Source organism: Pinus tabuliformis, chromosome 3_2, assembly GCF_031772625.1.
Source record: "Pinus tabuliformis cultivar Carrire ecotype Pingquan chromosome 3_2, CPIR1, whole genome shotgun sequence".
Lineage (NCBI taxonomy): Eukaryota > Viridiplantae > Streptophyta > Pinopsida > Pinales > Pinaceae > Pinus > Pinus tabuliformis.
Window position 1 is genome coordinate 404,494,629 of NC_142302.1, and position 17,610 is coordinate 404,512,238.

Sequence of the window (17,610 nt, forward strand, 5' to 3'; positions counted from 1 at the left end):
TACTATCATTTTGATGAATATTTTTCTTATAAAGGAAGTTCATCCATGATGAGGATTTATCTCCTTCAGGACTGTGTAGTTGGATAAGAGGTTAGTGAGTGTGTGAGGAGGCCAATTCACACAAGTGGCTGCACTGGACCCCAATTAGAATTGCACAAAGAAATAGGAGGTTTGGAGGGCAGACCAGAGGTTAGATATAGGCCTTTGACTGTCTATGAGCAGCAAAGGTATTGCAAAGAGAGCAGGATAGCTTTTGAGCTGATTCTTTTTGTAATACTGGCTATATTTCCACTTGTATGATAATACAGAGTTGGGGTTTTAGGCTGAGGCTTTCCTCGGGTTATATCTTCTATTTTATGTGTGATTGATTCCTTCTTATCAGTTATATATGTTCTTATTGATGTTTCTCATGTTCGATTAAGCTTCCGCTAAATTGGTTGTAGAAGTAGATCAAGTATTTTGCTTTAGTATATTGCATTATTAGGTGATCTACAATGGGAATTTCTACGTGGTATCAGAGCACACGTGATCAAGGAAGAACAATATACAAGAAGGGAGAAGTTGAAGTTTTTGATTCCTGAATATAGAAATCGAGTTCTTATCACATCTCTATTTCACCTATGGCATTCTATGGTTTGAGACTCGAATATGCCCTTGATGGCAGTTCGAATTATATAGCCTGGAAGGATCGCATGGAAGCGGCACTAGAGAATAACGGTCTAAATGACTTCATTGATCAAGAAGTCCTCAAGGCGACTGGTGCTGCTCAATTGGCTGAATGGAAGAAATGTGTGGCTAAAGAAAGGAGAATCCTTCTGGAGGGAGTTCAAGATCACATAGTCTCAAGTCTCCATGGAAAGGAAACACCGTTTTCAAGGTGGAAAACACTGAAAGATCTATATCATAATAGCAGAAATCAGAGGAAGTTGGCACTGAAAGACAATCTTCAAAAGATCAAGTGTGAAAAGGGTGACATGATCTCTATTTATCTGAACAAGCGCACCACATGTAGGGATGAGCTTGGAAGTGTAGGGATTGTGACAGCTGATGATGACATGGTGAGTCTTGCACTCCTCGATCTTCCTAAGAGCTGGAATAACTACCAAGACTTAGTTAATGGAAGAGAGAAACTGCTAGATTGGGAATGACTTTGGTCGGATCTGATGCAAGAGGAGATAAGAAGAAACACCAGAGATGGTTCTTCATCCATGGAGGATGAGGAAAACTGTGCCTTAGCGAGTAAGGCGAAGAAGGGGAAGGAGAAGGATTCTCTTTCCAATTCGAGTTCTTCCCATGGTGGGAAGAAGTTTGACAAATCGAAAGTGTGATGCTTTCATTGTCATGAGGTGGGCCATTTTGCTACAAATTGTCCACAGAGGAAATCCAAGAAGCGATCCGGGGAAGGATCAGAAGGTGACGCACTTGCTTCATAGTTCGAGTTGGATTTCACACTCTTCGTATGCTTGGTTTCATCCATGGTGGGAAGTGGTTGGTTTCTTGATAGTGGAGCTTCTTTCCACATGACCAGTGACAAGAGTTTGTTCAATACTTTGGAGGAGAAAGATCTCTAGATACTCATAGTGATGGGTAATGATGAAAAGTATAGTGTCTCAGGTGTAGGAATGGTTGTTATTCAGAGGGAGCATGGAGCTCGCATTACCTTGACCGATGTCAAGTATGTACTAGGACTGAAGAGAAACTTGGTGTCAATCGTGATGCTGGAAGACAGAGGCTATGATGTAGTCTTCAGTAAGGGAAAGGTTTTCCTTAGACACATCATCACTAGATAGGTGAAGTGGATTGGTTCACGGGTCAAGAACCTGTATGATCTTGAGGTTCAAGATGCATGCAAAGCCTTGAGCAGCAAGGCAACTGATGGAGACTTGGTGGTTGAGAGGGAGAGTATATTACCTCTCAACATGCAGCGCTAGAAGAAGTCTAAGACAATTGTGGAGGAGCCACGATTGGTGAAGAAGCTTTAGGAGGTTGTGGAGCAGCCACAAATGGGTAAGCCGAGAGGAGACATAGTGAAGGCATCCACTCATGCAAAGACCTCCAGTAGGGGGGAACTTCGAGCCAGGTGGGCAGAGGGATCACATGCATCCATACCTCCAAGTAGGAGGTGGGGTGATGTGGAGTGATTGTCCCAAGGAGGAGGGGCAGGATCCTTGAGGTACCTAGCCTTTTTGATTCGAATTTGCTATAGGAGCCTCGACGAGGAGTTGCAAGATTGGCTGATTGGGTAGAGATAGATGAGGATGGAGTGGCATAGAGATCTACAGTGCAGGAGTCCCAGGACTGTGTAGAGCTAGCAGGCTGCAACAATGCGAGAGGCACAGGAGTGTTGCACCATTACAGGATGGCACAGAGAGGTGTGAAACAGTGTGAGATGCATGGAGTGTTGCAGCAGCTTAGAGGTCAGAGAGGGAGCACTTGTCAGCATCAAGTATAGCTTTAGCATCAGAGTATGTTTCTAGCCTAACAGAGAGGTCAGTTGGGAGTTTTTTTGTTCCGAGAGTTGCTCGAGCAACCACACTTGGTAGATGTGTTGCATGCAGAACATTCTAGAGGTACATGATCAGGTTCGAGTTGAAGCCTTTTTTGTTGAGAGGGAGTGTTGAAAAATGGCAACAAGAAATGCTAAAAATAGAAGTGCTAAAAATAGCCTTGATAAAAATAGCAGTTTGGGTACCAGTGCTGGATTGAGCAATAGGGAATGAAAAATGGAAGTGCTAAAAATAGCATTCTATTTTTAACAGTTCAGGATGGATTCCTATTATAGTCAGTCCCTAGACTAAAAATAGGAAGTAAAATTTGAATTTGGTCTTAGCAGCTGTTTGAAAATAAATTAATTAATTCTCCATGAGTTAATTAGTTGTGAAAATTCAAACGTGAAGTCTCTGTGAGGACATGCAACAGTTTCTATATTAATTGAGGAATTTATCCATCAGTTAAAGAGATAAGGATGAGTTCTAATTTGAGTAGTAATTAGTTGGCTCAGTTAACTGAGTCAAGTCTAGTTAGATTGATTTAAATAGTTTTTTTAAATTAATGTGAGTTCAGTTAGTTAATGCATGCTTGCATATAACGGCTGCACTTCAAATAACTGAAGATTATCTCATGAATAACTCATGCATGTCATTTTAGACAAAGACCTAGTTGAGATTAGACAAGGGACATTGTACTATCAGTTGGATGAATATTTTTCTTATAAAGGAAGCTCATCCATGATGAGGATTTATCTCCTTTAGGACTGCGTAGTTGGATCAGAGTTTAGTGAGTGTGTGAGGGCAGACCAGAGGTTATATAGAGGCCTTTGACTATCTATGAGAAACAGAGGTATTGCAGAGAGAGAAGGATAGCTTTTGAGCTAATTATTTTTGTAATACTGGCTATATTTCCACTTGTATGATAATACAGAGTTGGGGTTTTAGGCTGAGGCTTTCCCTGGGTTATATCTTCTGTGTTATGTGTGATTGATTCCTTCTTATCAGTTATATGTGTTCTTATTGATGTTGCTCATGTTTGATTAAGCTTCTACTAAATGGGTTGTAGAAGTAGATCAAGTATTTTTCTTTAGTATATTACATTATCAGGTGATCTACAGTGGGAATTTCTACAAAAAGTTGGGTTGAAGTGGCGTTGCGTGTTTAGGAGGTGGGGCTACGTGTTTCACGCAAGAGAGTTGGTGTTGCATGTACAGGAGGTGGCATTGCATGTCTAGTCTTGGCACTGCGAGTGTGGAGGTTTCCGCAGTGAAAATTTACACTGTGCTGTGCATTGAGAGGTGTTGCTGCGTGTTGAACAGAAAGACCAGAAAGCCTCCAAACTTCATAAAAAATTCCAAACAACCCTCTCATCTCTCAAACAAGTAAGTGCACTCACTATACCTCATCATTAAAGTTGCAATTGCAGGTATTGAAGGAATTTACCATGCCAAATATGAAACCCTAGTTTCTCCCTCCATGACATTCTAAAAACCCTAATCCCCTCTATTTTTACCACCACTTATAACTAAACCCTAAACCCCTTCCATACATCAATCCATAACATCTATAGCCCCTCATCTTTTATTCCACAAGTTGTATTTCAAAAAGGGCCCAAACCCCTCTCCCTCTCTTTCATAATTCATATCCTTCCCTTCATCTTCTAGTCTACCAAAATACCTCATAAGGTCATGTACCATCCCCTCACTCCTAAATCACTCTTACTCATTCCCTTTATCCTTTTTCTTGGAGTGTACAATCTCAAACCTTGCAAACATGGACAGAGAAGACCGAGACTATGAGGAGGAGGAAAACACAGGCAGTGACAATTCGACAGATAGACCTCGGTATCAGAGAAAACCACACAAGGGAGGCATAATTATTAGGGAGGAGCCATCAAACCTCAGAGAATTGCAGGCCTCTCAGTTAGCTGTCACTTGTTTCAGACATATAGCATGCTATGAGTTCTGTGAGCAGGTAGGGAGAGTTCAACACCATCTTGAGCTCACCAGGATCTTTATAGCCAATCTTCGGTACAACAAAGTGACTCTTGCTGGGGTGACATTCACAGTCTCACCCTCCATTATTGCAGATGCAACTAGGATTCTGGATGTAGATGAGAAATGTTACAAGGCACAAGACATGGATGAACATTATTATGAGCCTTCTATCAAACCCAGGTATAGAAATGAGGTGAAAAGACTTTTTTCCTTTTAGATTCCTTGAGGACAAGTATGCCCCCATGATGAAATCATCATGAAATATTTCACTTGTGAGGGCAGATTTTCCAGGTTGTACACCTATCACATTAGGCTTCTCATGCATTTTACCAGGGTGAGGATGTTAAACCTCCCTTATTTCTTTTTCAAGAATATTGAAAATATGGCCCATTTTGTGCAAAAAAAGCCATACCCTTAGCAAAAGAATAGTGTTTATCATTATTCCTTGATCAAGATGATTTTGCTTCATCATCTTGGCATCCTCAACATCTCCTGGAAGACATTTATTGTTCGTAACATCTTCAGGGGTCCTCAAATTCCTCCACTAGTGTCCCAAGAATCAAGAGGACCTTCTAGCAGTGCTCAGGTGAAGACAGATGAGAAATCCAAAGAGACTAGAGCTACTGAGGTGCCTGGGACTGACATGACATATCAGAGGGACACAAGAATATTGTTTACATCTAAAAGGCAAGTGTTTTATCCACAAGATATGGAAGGGACCTTGCCTTGTTCATCAACTCATAGGAAAATGGTAGCTCCATAGGATGTGGAAGGGGCTTTGCCTTCTTCATCAACACAACAGGTATGGGTGCAGCAGCTACACAAAGGGAAAGAAAAGATGCCAGAGGAAAGTTTTGATGATGAGGAGAAAGAGAGAGACTTTGATTTGACAGAGCATGATGAGCCAGAGCAGCATTATACTCATCATGGCATGGAAATAATTGACTTAGAGGCTCAGGATGAAGAAACAATAAAGGACATCATCATACAGGAAAAGGAGGCTCAAGTCCAAGCGTTGATGGACAATTTAGAGAGGGCCAAGTATGTCATCACATATTTGGAACAAGAGAACAAGCAGTTGAGTGACAAGTAGGTCCTCATGGAGCTGGAACTTCTCAAGGTGAAACGACAAGGTGACAAGGAGGCATAGGTCACTTTGACTCCTATTGAGAAGGAAATTGAGGATGATAGAGAGATTTGGCTTGAGAGAGTCAATTTTCACCTAGAGAAGCTATTGCATAAGGCCAATAGGGATAAATAGATGTTCAGGCGCATGGCCCACCATTATAGGACCCAAAACAAAATTTGCAACATGAGGGTCAAAAAGATGAAAGCTAGGCTAAGGTAGGCTCTAAAGGGAAAAAAAGAGGAGGATAGGCTTAGGTTTCTTGCTGAAGATTCCTTGGCTCATCAAGATGCTTGATGGTGGTGCTGCTCACCAATTTTGGTCAGGTTTGGAGAAGATTTTGTTTTTTGCAAATTTTGGAAATTGCACACACAGAAAATCTAGCTCAGTGGCACTGCGATTTTCCTAGGGGCACATAATGGAAAAATGGCTTACATTTTTGGATTTAGAGCGATGATTACATGTACCCTATGGATTTCTAAGTTTTTGGGGCAGAACTGGTCCACCAAAAGGTCAAAAAACACCCTAAAAATGACCTTTCTGCCACTTTTTGGACACACATAAGCAGTCTTGGGAGAATCAACTTTTGAGGGGTCAAATGAGCTTAAAATGAAGAAATTCTAGGTTTTTTGGAACGTATACTAAAATACCTTTCCAATGAGCTATCATGAGCTCAATTTGGATGCTAGGAAGGCTTCCAAAAAGGACCTGAAAGTGGCACTGCGCATTGGGCCAGTGGCGCTGCGCATAGGGCAAATTTTGCACAGGATGGCTATTTTTCTATGTTTTGACTGTGTTCATGGATTTTCTCTCATGGAGGATGTTTTTCTTATGTACATGATGACTTGGCTTGTAAATATGATGGATAATTAGGTGTAGAGGGTAGATTCATTAGATTAAAAGTCAATTTGAGCTTAAATGAATCAGTTTTTTCACTTTTAGAGGCAAGTTTTTAAGATGCCTATATTCTATTTTCTTGTTTAGAGTTGGTTAGATTAGCTCCTCATCTTAGGGATTCAACCCCTAAGTATGGGAGGAGGTTGAAACAATTCCTATATATTCTTCTTCTTTCTCATTGTAGAGGGTTCAACTTAGCTGGATGCTCATACCTTGATTGTACATCATTTTGTAGCAGTTTAGTAGGAGATTAATAAGAATTGCAGCTATTTTTTTGGGATCCATGTGGTATGGAGTTTTAGTACAGTTTTTTCTCTTGTGATTATATGTTAGTATGTTTTGTGTATTTCATTGCTTCTAAGTGAATGTTTTCAAGTTGATAGGCAGAATTCATTACATCACTGCTCTACTTTGGGGAAACATTCACCATAATATGTTTTCTAAAGTTTGGGAAGGATCCATGGTAAACACATCCTCTTCCTAGCCTCTCACCAGTTTTAAAACACCTCACCCATCAAGCCCTAGAGTGCTACAACTTATGCCTACCTTTCCCCATTGAATACCCTGCAATTTTGACTTAATTCCCTAGCCCTAAACTATCCAACTCCTCCTGATCCAGCAAAACCCCTTCAAAATCTAATCAAAAAATTTGTGCTAATATACCTAGCCTAAAATCATTTTCTTGATCCAGTCATCTTAGCTAAGATCCTTACGAAGAGGGCCCTCTCCCGGCCTAGTAGGGCTAGTTACTTGGCTAAGCGTGGTTTGTGGTTACCCTGGCATTGCCTTCCTTCAACTTGAGGTTCAATCCAGGTGATAACACAATGGATGGCAGCAGAGATTTGTTAGAAGAGCACGAATCTTGGAGAACGTGCATGCTACTATTGATTACATGCAAACATGGATGATGAGATACAATGGAGCCCCGCTTCACTTGCCTAAGATGATGAATCCCAAAGCGATCTAGGTGAAGGCACATATTCAGAGTCAGATTTGGAACTATGACGAGCTCCTGTAGCTCATCACTAGTATATAGGCTTCCCTTGCACGTGTATTCAAGAGTATGAATGTTGTAGTGTGCACAATGCGATCCCATCTATTGGGACTCTTACCCAAGTGAAGAAAAATGCACATGTCTGACTAGAGCTTGACTCGTACTTTGATGAGTTGATGCGAATTGCCACCAGCCCAGACTTGCCCATCAGTGTAGACATCATGCACAAGTATGTTTCTAGTCTAGCCACATTGAAGACAATGATGCACATTCTTTTAGATGAGTTTGATAGAGGAGCCTGAGAAGTGTACCCGAATGATATGGAGGGAAGAGTCAGGTTCCAGAAATATGTCACCTTGGAGCACATAGACACCATCACGGACTATTGGTCTTGGCATCAGTACGCTACTATCAACAATAATGAAGATGTTGAAGATTTTGTCTTCCAACAGTTGTCCAAGTAATAGTGATGTCTAGCATGGCTTGCTCAAGCCATTTTGTCTCACATGGGTACATGTGCATTGTAATGTAATGTCTTGTCAAGTGTAAGTTCAAGTTTTGATAGTTGGATGTAATAGTCATAGAGTAGATGATGAGTCATGAGGATAGATGAACTGTCACAAAGGGGAATGTCAAGGGTCACCCCACACTTTGCTATAAATAGTCCTTGATAAATCATTGCAGGGGCTTTTGGTCAGCCAAGCTTTCGATAGGACTATCTTAGAGAAATCTTGGATAATATTGTACAAAGCCCTGACTTCTCCACTGCGCAGAGCTAGCACATCTCTTTGGAGGAGCAGGCGGTTGTGGCTGTAACGTTTTGCTATAGGAACTAGTTGTTGGACATGGATGTATTATATGACTGGAACTTACACTTATTAATATAACAAGAGCCAACATGTTTCATGCATATGTTGTATTTTATTCTATGCTATCTAGTTTATTCTAAATGATATATGTATCTGTTTGCTTATGCATGCATGTATAACTATTTGTGTATGTATGTATGGATCTTTCTGAAATGTTTTTTTGGTTTAACCATCACTTTGGATTGCAAGCTAACTTTCCTTCCATGTTGTGATGCATATTTTCTCATGTGTTCCCTTCTTAACTCCGTTCTATCACAGGTTTCCAAGGGGCACACTCATCTCAACCCCCATGTGTTAGAATCTCTCGTGCACCTTCCTTGACTCACTACATATGTCACACCATTGCTACCAACAGAGTTATCTTACCCGACTCTGTGTGAAATCGTGATGAAGGCATTACTGTACGACCCACTGTTGGGACTCCTACACCAAATGGTCTAAGGTCTAACTGGGAATTCCTACTAGGGAGATCCCCTAACATTTTGGCATTCCAACACCGTCAACATTTTTGGTGCTAGAAGGAGGGCCACATGACAAGCTGTGTCCTCTCATCCTGTTTTGAACCTTTTCATATCTATCATGGATTCTTGCACTCTTCTCCCTTCATGATATTTTTCAAATTACGAATCCGTTACCATCACAAGGGAGTTTTTCGATCACTTGTCCACTTATACATATGATGGTGAAGGCGAAGTGGCCTAGCCCGAGTTCTTACATGACTTTTTTTCCATGCTTCATGAAGGAAGGTGGATGTTCTAATGAATAGGCCAGCTTGTTGCTTGCATACACACTCGCGAATCTCCACATTAGTGGCTATGCAGCCTACCAGCTGATAGTGTGCACTCACTTGAGAACTTCTTTGATCTCCTTGAGGACACTTTCTATCATTTTTATCTAGACCATCTTGACCAAAAACTGTTACAACAACAGAAGGCTCCACATGAATCACCAATGGATTTTTGGCAGCACTTCTGTGATTTGCAGTTTCAAGCTCCGAAGAGCCAGATGAATTTTTTTTATCTTTGGGATTGATTTGAGTATTGCGTTAATAAATCTGCTTGTCCTAAGAAGAATTTTGAAATCAAGCCTCTCTTAGTATTCTTCAATGGTGGAGCTTCACAATCACAGATGGATATGGTCACTATCACAAGTGACTCTCCGTCGTCCCCCCATCAAACAGCTCCATCACTGCAGAGTGATGCGGGAGATCATGCTCACACATCAGTTCAACTGTCCCATCCTCCCAACATCAATTCACTTAATTTTCACACAGATTTGGTTGTGAGTCCATCGAGTTGTCACATTCATTTTGTTCCACAAGATTTGTATTCGTACTCGGCTAATCCTCCAGATGATACTGTCTTGTGTTCTTCCATTCTGGAATCTACACTTGTTGTGAACGAGGACCAAGCCTTCGACAGGTTGGTGTTACATGTTAGTCTCCTATACCAATAGGGTTTCATTTTTCATGATTGACAGTGGAAGTGCCAAAAATGTTCATCTTTGATGATACAAAGGTTCCATATTTTGTGAAAGAAACAGACAGTTAAAAAATGTAAAGAGGGTATGACTTAAAAGAATAATCAAAAGGCAAGAAAGTGAATTGGTCAGAAAATATAATTGAAAAGAACCCCAAAGAAAGACCAGGAAAGTGGCCAACCAAAATGCCACTGCTATCTTGATGGACGGCCCAACAGTTCAAGCTGGGCCATGCCATGTTTTAAATTGCCTGTTCTAGACTAGAGAGATGAGTAGCTGGATAGAGAAAGGAAGGAGACCAATTGCTTAATCTGGGCCCTTGGAAGATATAAGGGTAGATTTAGATAGGAGGGCAGCAAAAAGAAAAGAGGATTATCAGGGTTTGCAAGGCTAAGTGAACCCATCCAAAAGAAGAAAAAATGTTAGGTCTACTAGGCAAGGTAGGCAGTTGGAGGTTGCAGAAGCAAGGTCTAATCACATGATATGATTAAAAATCTTATCTTATCTCACCAATAAGAGAAGGGCAAGAACAATGGTCCATATGGAAAACTATCAAACCATCTCTAACTTCCCTCATTCCCTTCAAAAGGTTTCTTACTAACATCCCCTTGAGGACTTTAGGATCTGCCTAAACAGTCCTCCTTGTATTTCTCCCTTGACAAAGTCAAGACAAGTTGTTACCTTCTTCTTCACGAAGAAGTCACATTTCTTCTAAAAAGCCCTCACTTCATACTTCATCTATCTCTGCTTTCCCACTTCACCTCACATACCCATATTAACTTCTAACCCTATTTTATAGCTCCCTAGTACATCCCCACACCTATTTCTTACAAAAAATATAGAAAATTCCCAAAAATATATTAAATATCCCCCCCCCTTAGCATTATAGCTAAGTAACATTGTTATGGGAGACATTAGTCCATCTGGGACTATAGTCAACCCTTCTGCGTCCTTACCCCGGAATTAATCTAACCCCTGGTTAAGATTAATAGCCTATACCTAAACCCCCATTCCCCTAAACCCTTGAAAGTCACCCCACAGTCTAAGCCCAATCTTAAATGTTTAAATACTTTTTATTAGACATTGTGGCGCCATGACCTGCGTTATTTTCAACCCCAAAACCCACCTGAACTAAGGTTTTAAACCCGCGCCATAAAACATCATTTAAATAATGGGTGGGTCCCGCTCCCATACCTGCACGCCGCGTCGGAGGCCCCACCAGCCGTTGATCTCCCACTGCGCCCGATCCAAAGGTGGGCGGGTGATCTGAGCCGCCAACATGCCGGGCTTTAACGTCCGGGGGATGGGCGGTTTTGCCGCCGTACCCCCGCCACGTGTCGGTATCCCGAAGTGTTCGGAGGCCTCCCCCCCCGAAACCGCTTCTCCCCAAAGGCGGTGCGGGGAAACCGGAAACCGCCTTCTGCAAATCGGCCAACCCCATTACATCCCGCTCTCATCACCATGACGTCACGCCCGAGCCCTCGCCATTATCCCACGTTGCCCACCACGCTGTCTTTGCGCCCCCCGCATTGTGCCACCGTGTCCTGCCACGCTGTCATCCCAGTCAGCATCCACGTCACCCGTCCGTACCCGGGGCCCGCTGATGACGTCATCGCGGGAAAGTGCCAAAAGTGCCTATGCGCCAAATTTATCGTTAAAAAGGTCGAAAGTGACCGTTTTTTGTCATTTTCACTATACAATCGCGGCTGCGCTGTTCTGCTGGTCACCTCCAACTACCTCCAGATTCCAAAATTCACTACTTTGGACGCCGTCACCCGCAAATCAATTCAACCACCCTCGGCGTTGGCTAATCCAGGTATTTGCCAAATTCAACCCGTTTGCCTGTGTTCTTCCCGTTCTCTGCAAATTTTTCTACTAAAGTGCTTACAAAACTCCTTAATTTAATGCTGTTGTCCTGTAAATGTTGGCCTAAATAATTTAAAGCACCCCCTGTTTAAGATAGCCGAGCACTATACATAATTTCACTGTCACAGAATCGTTTTCGGGCTTGAATTTCCGATATACTCTCACACCTGCCTGGCATTGTTCCCTTTTGCCGTGTTGTGATTCAAGCTCTCAGTATATTAAGCTGCAAACCTTTTCTCCTCTGCATTTACCCTCACTGTCTCTAGATTCTGAGAGTTCACCAGAAGAAACCAAAGCTCAAATCAAACTCTTCAAGTTGTTCTTTTCAAAAGGCAACTTTGGCTCCAGCTACACTTATTCTACCACTCCTCTTCAAATCCTCATAAGCTATCATCTTCAACCTGTTATACTCAAAAAATTCATTCTAAAGATAACACCTGAAAGTTCTACAATGGCTACACCATCAGCTCTCAGTGTCACTCCTATGAATCCACCAAACAAGGAGCTTGAAGCCATGCCTCTTGCTGATAGAGATTACCTTATCCAAGATCTTGTTGGTGACAGAAACCACTTACAGACATTCTGCCAGCTGAGAAACAACTTTCTAAGCAATAATGACACATATGGTATATGGGAGTCCAATCTACCTTATTATTTCCTCCCATCTGTCAATATCTTTCCAGAGCTCATCCGCCTATGTGCTGAGAACTATGATCCAACTCAGAGAATTGTTAAGTCTTCATCTGGGAGCATACTTTTTCACATTAATCCTGAATCCATCAACCAAATGCTTAATTTCAAGCAGACTCAGCTGTTGTTTCCCTTCTCCATGAACTATTTGCTGGATGCAGGCGCCAAACTCTCTAGTGCTGACATTGAAAAGATCACCAAGACATTCATGAGGGAAAACCGCCAGCCTACAGGGCCACCTCCTTTCTTATATGTCCATTTCAATGAGGTAAGCAAGCTCCTAGTTGATATGATCTCCTATGTGCTGGGTTTCAAAACCAGTGAGCACATTGATGAGACAGTGTTGGTATTATTATTTGCATATAGTCCAAGCCAGCCCTCTGCTTACAAGTATAACTTTGCCAAGTTTATAGCCAATAAAATACATGACCAGCTATTGAAAGTGGATAGGGAGGGAGTATTTAAATATTCATCATATATCTACCACTTATTCATGTATTATCAGTCTGAAATCTTCCAATGCTCCATCAAGAAATTGGATTCTAGGGGTGAAAAGAGGTCTGTTATCTTCTGGTCATCAGTTTTCCACCAAGTTCAAGGCTCTCCATATTCTTACTGTGAGTTTGTTGACCAATTTGTTTACCTAGTCTCTTGCCTCTTAATGAGATCCCCTCCTCCCAGACTGTCATTTGAGATTCAGAAGACCTTGCAGCTATCCAAGAACTATAAAATAGGTGATTGGTACCTATATCAAAACCATACAGTCATCAGAATCTATGGCTGTGAGCTCTGTCCTTACAGGCTCCCAAGGTATGTACCGATGAGATTGTTCGCCTTGGAATACTATAGGCAACTCATTAGTTCTGACCTCACCCACTTTCATAGTGCCAAAAAGAAATCCCACCTCAAATTTAAACACCACCTAGGCCCCTTCATCATGAACAAGAAAGAAGGTTGGCAAGATGCTGATCAAATTCTCAGGGATAAATATAAACTAAAGAGGAGCTTCTGGTGGGTCCCTTATGACCCAGAAGGCTTCATCAGTGCTAGAAGAGTCAAATATAGGCTGCTAGGTTATGATCACTGTAAATATCCACAAATTGAGCAGTATGCCAATCAAGATGAATGGTTGCAAGGTACATTAGTTGAGGAATTAACTCAAGAGGAAATAATGGAGAAAAATGTCAAGGATTTAGAAAAACTCTTGACTTGGATTTTGTGCAGCAGGTAACTTTCAAACAGCCACATCAAATAGGAGAAGGTACATCCACTGCTGCAACCGCACCAGCCACCCAGGGGCCATCTACATCAGCAACAGGTACATAAAAGGGCAAGGGGATAATGGGTGCAGAAAAAGAAGTGGTCACAGAGCAGCCTGCCTCTTGAATTGGGCAACAACAAGAACAGACTCCTCCACAACAAACAGAGGCACCAACAGTTCCTGCCTTGCAGACTCCTGCACATGAGGAAAGAGGCAAAAAGCGAGACCGAGAGGAGTCCACACCTGCTAGTGGATCCACTCAGCAACCCGAAGCCAAAAGGCAAAAGGTTGATTCTCCAGTTATAGAAGAAATCAGTGAAGAGATCCTTGGAAGCCCAAGGAAAGAAAAAGAAGATAGCCAACAAACAGCCACAAGCTCTTTTCAACAAGAGCAGGAAAGACAGCATGGCATGGAGGTGTCCTCCTCCACTCAGCAAAGCAAGAAGCCATCTAGCACCAAGGCCACCTTCAAAGAAATTAAGGCACAAAATGAGCTGCTAAGAGTGCAGTTATATGACCAATTTCTCAAGGCAACACCGGCCAAACAAGAAAGGCTGATGGCAGCATATGACATCAAAGAGGAAAAGATGATCCTCAGCCATTTTAAACCCAAAGTACAACAGCCTCACTCAGCTGTAGATTATGTTAGAACAAAGTTGGAGGTCATGGCAAAATACATTCACCCCATGGATCAGATAGAACTGCATAAGAAAATAGGGGAAATGGTCTATGCCACATTGGTAGACAGCGCCACAATGGCACATGAATTGAAGGAATCATTGAAGAACACTAATACTCAGCTTGATTTAGAGAGAATGTCCTCCACAGCCAAAGACAACAGAATCAAAACATTGGAGGAAATTATTGTGGACTTAGGACATGATCCTAAGGATCCTAAGGGTGTGAGGGCCCTTATGAAAAAGAAGGATGATGACATTGCTGCATTGAAGAAGAGATTGAGATTGCTTCCTACTAGGCACCCTCAAACAGGAGAATTGCAGAAAGAAAAGGAAGCTGAGGATCAGTTGGATCTAATGATGAAGCTGAACCAAAGAGTAATTGATCTGGAAGGGGTGCTGGAGAAAGCACCGCAAGACAAACAGGGAGAATCAACCTCCCAACCTCCTCAAACTGCCCCAACTACTGCAGCAACTACAGAAGCAGCATTGACCCCTCCAACGGCTACAACAACTACAGATGCTGCAGCGGCAACAACAACAGCTCCCGAGGCTAGCATAAGCATGGATGATTTGACCAAAGCTGTCAAAGAGATGGAGCTTCAGGCAACAGAGATCAAACAAGCCAAAGAAAAATTGGTTGTGCTGGAAACAAAATATGACAAATCCAAAATGATAGTAGCAGAGCAGACCAGAGATATTAAGGCCTTAAAAGACAAAATAAAGGCCTTGGAAAAGGAACTAAATTTAGAGAATACTCTGGTAGAGAAAAAGAAGATTTTGTGGACCCGGATTGACCACTCTATTACCAAACAGTGGAAGTCAATCAAAACAGTGCATGAGTAGATGGAGTTAATAGGCCAAGCACAAGTTGAAAGCCAGAAGGCCAGAGCAGCACTAGGGAATATGCCTGAGCAGGCCAACAGGATGATACATTTCCTCAACAATCACACCAAGGAGGAGTTGGCAGCCCTAAACATCAGCAGCAGAACAGATGCTGTTCTAACAGCTAAAAAAGTGCTAACCCTCAGAAATTTTGTGCAAACTGTGGAAAGAAAATGTCAGGGAATGTAGGCTGAGGTAGATGACTACAAACTTAGAATGGGAGCATTACAAGACAAAGGATTGCCTAGCCTATTGACCGGTGCAGGAAGACTACTCACCCATGAGCAACATGCCACTAGGATGACCAATTTCATTACAAATCAGATCACAGCATCCACCAGCACTTCTGAAGAAGCAGGACCTCCATCAGGGCAGAGCCTCTATAACAAGCTAGAAAATTTATTCTACATTGAGCATGAAATTAATCACCTATTTGAGATCCCACCAAATTTTTACAGGTACACAGAGGCAGATGAAACTTTAATAAAAATACGAAGACACCAACTGCCTAAGGAGGATTGGTGGCAATCCATGCTGCAAATTTTACCCCACTAATCTCAGTTCGGTCTCTTATAATCAGCCTCAGGTCAACAAAATTTAAATGCAGCATGAAGACAGTAGGCAGGGCGGGTGAGAATCATGACTCAGCCAAGTACTGGGACAGCAAGCCAAGGAAAGGAAACGCGCAAATTTTGGACAGCACGGCTCTAGCCGACTCAATGGGTCACAAAAGTCAAAGCTTTCTGACAATTTTGGACAGCTAATGCACTAAATAGTTATTACAGCATTTACTCTCTCAGCTGTAATTCCTCAGGGGTTGGCATAGAATTTATGAGCCATTAACTCCTCAGCTAGATATTTTTGTATCTAAATTTTGTTTATATACCTCCCCACACAACGTATTTGGGGTTGGTGATTTTCTCTCTGAGACACTGTTTTGTATATTTTCAGAATATCTAATACAAATGGCTAGAAAAGTTCATGATCTCTGCACTGTTTGATGCCTAAGTGATGATCTGCGTTCTGCTACAGAATTCCTGTGTTGTCTAATGGAACAATAAGTTATCCTAAACTATGGTTTGTCTTTCTATGTTTGCTTAACTCAAATATATGTGTCACTAGCTTAGCAATAGAGAAAAAGAATAATATAGGAATTGTTTAAATACACCCTATGCTCAATCTCTGTTGTTAAAAATGTTTTCTTCAGAGCTAATCATAAACATGAATTCTTAATTGCTCATGTTTGTATTTGTTCTATCATTATGAATGTTGTTAAGGAATTCTTAAATGCTCCTAAGTAATGTTCTCACTATTCCCCCTATCAGTTCACTGAAAGATTCTTAGTTGCCTTTCACTCCCTGATTCCATCCCACCATATTACAGAATTGAAAAACTGTTCCATAGATGCTTCTCTGGCTCTGTAGCATAACCTTTTCCTCAAAAAAGATATTTCCAGTAGTTCACCACCATTGACTCCATGCCCAATGATCTAGATTATTCTGCAAAAACATACCTGTTCTGACTGAAATCATCATCCCAACAAATTCAAAACAAAATCCTGTGCTCCATAACTAGCCTAAAATTACACCAAACAAAGATAAATCAGAAAGAGAGAGCCCTCTCTGGTTGCAGGTAGGCTAGGACCTGTGGCCAAAAGATTGGTTAGTGGTTACCTCGGCCATATTCCCTTTGGAGTCAAAGGGAACAACCTGAGTGATAACATCATTGGTGACTCCACTGGGGACAGAATGAATTTTTCAACTGCTATCTACTTTTAAAACTACAGATGAAGCCTGAATGTCAGCCAGGAAGCCTTTGAAACTGTTCTTGCTTTGCATTTACAGGACTAGATAAAAGCTGCTTCAGTCAAACTTCATGCTAGTTTTAGACTCTAGATAGCTGTTCCAAAATTTGATCAGTTCCTTGTTAGTTCTGAAAACATTCCCAAAAATGCCAAAAACAAATTCGAAAGCTGGCTCCTAAAAAGAAGACTAGGTATACCAGGTCAAATCCTGACCCCAATCCTCCAGCTGTTTTTGACAATCCTAATTTAATTCCTAAGATTCTTAGGAAGCAAGAGGAACAAGAAGAGCTTGCTGATTCTTGCCCTGAAGAAGTTCAGCAAAGTTACATCCCAACCCCTGCTAAACCATCAGTTTGTCCTCACATAACCCCTTCTTCTCCCTCTTCCTCATCCACTTCTCAAAACACCTTCTTCACACCTCCATCTACTACACAAACTGCCATTGTTGTCCTTGCTGCTCCAGTTGTTCCCTTCCTACCGGTTGTCCCATTGATCCCTGTAAATATGGCAAATCGTTATGCTCCTCTACAGCTACCTGGTGATCCTGGGGCTATGCCTCAGGACTACCAAAGTAAG